Here is a 1,659-nt window from a genome sequence, read left to right as displayed (position 1 = left end):
TGGTGCCAATTCATCAGCCAAATTTAAAAACGGGGAAAAACTTAATAGAAATTGCAGCCGCTGCTGATGCAACAGCATCTCAGGGCAATAGAAATGCTAATTGGGTCTGTCACAGGTGTGGCAAACCAGGGCACTTGGCCCAAAACTGCAGAGCTCTGGCTTCAGTTAATCAGGGTTCCTGAGCTGTCTCCCCAGGGAAAATGACATCGCCTGCCGCCGATGGGATGCAGCCAAAACACTGACAGGACTGTGTGGATTGGCAGGGCCACATGGGGGAATGAATGAAGAAACTGCCACCAGGAAAATGGTTACCATGACCACTGCAACTCAAATGGACTCGGTGACACCCCAGAGAATCGTCGTGAGTTGTGAGAGTCTGAGAGACTGTATATTGTTTGTGTTAAAAGATGTTGTACGTTCACCAGCTGACATTTGTGTTACACCAGAAATTGTTCAAGTGGGCCCACAAGGGTTCTTTACTGTCAATATCCAGTGTGTTAACCCTCCCTATTTTCTTGCTGCTAACCAGGTTGTGGCCCAAGCTATTCTCATGCCCAGTAGTCCGCCACAGGACTACAACCCCTCTGTCTTCTGGGCTGAGGCAGCTGGGAATGACAAACCCATGCTTAATTGCAAACTGTCTGGCCAAGGCTCAGACATCAGCCTGGCAGGAATGATGGACATGGGAGCAGACGTGACAGTCATTTCTTCCCACAATTGGCCGTCACACTGGGAGCTGCAGCTGGCAGAAGGTATTGTGACGGGTGGGGGGGGATCTATATCTGCTCAAAGAAGCAAGGCAGTTGTCCAAATTGAGGGTCCAGAGGGACAGATAGCATCAGTCCGTCCTTTTGTAATTGACTCTGGATTTCCATTGCGGGGCAGAGATCTCATGTCCCAGTGGGGGGCTCGAGTCGAAATTCCATCTCAACCCCAACATTTTTTGTACAGGCCACTGCGGAGTGCCCCTTCCAGAAATTAAATTGGATCTCTGACAAACACATCTGGATGGATCAATGGCCTTTGAAAAATGACAAATTAAAGGCACTTAGCACACTCATGGAGGAGCAATTGAAAAGAGGAAATATCGAACCATGTAAGAGCCCTTGGAATTCCCTGGTATTTGGAATCAAAAAGCTGGGGAAAGACCAGTGGCGCCTCCTCCAGGACTTGCGGAAAATAAATGCAGTCATAGAGGACATGGGACCCCTGCAGCCCGGAATGCCTTCACCCTCCATGCTCCCCAGGCAGTGGAAGGTAGCAGTCATTGATATTAAAGAGTGTTTCTTCCAGATCCCACTACGCTCAGACAATGCGCCCTGGTTTGCCTTCTCGGTCCCTTCCATCGACCGAAAGGCTCCCGTGCAGCGCTACCAGTGGTGAGTTTTGCCACAAGGCATGAAGAACTCACCCACCATCTGCCAGTGGTATGTAGCTCGCATTCTGTCCCCTGTCAGAAAGTTAGCAGCAAAGGCAATAGTGCTCCACTATATGGACGATGTTTTGGTGTGTGCTCCTAACCAATCCTATTTAGACTGGACATTGGGGAAGGTAATTGAGGCCTTAGAGGCAAATGGATTTGAAATCCAGGCCAAAAAGGTCCAGAAAACCTCTCCATTTAAATACCTTGGACTAAAAATCCAATGAGCAGACTGTGGT

Source organism: Aphelocoma coerulescens, unplaced genomic scaffold (assembly GCF_041296385.1).
Source record: "Aphelocoma coerulescens isolate FSJ_1873_10779 unplaced genomic scaffold, UR_Acoe_1.0 HiC_scaffold_94, whole genome shotgun sequence".
Lineage (NCBI taxonomy): Eukaryota > Metazoa > Chordata > Aves > Passeriformes > Corvidae > Aphelocoma > Aphelocoma coerulescens.
This window is presented reverse-complemented; position numbering follows the sequence as displayed.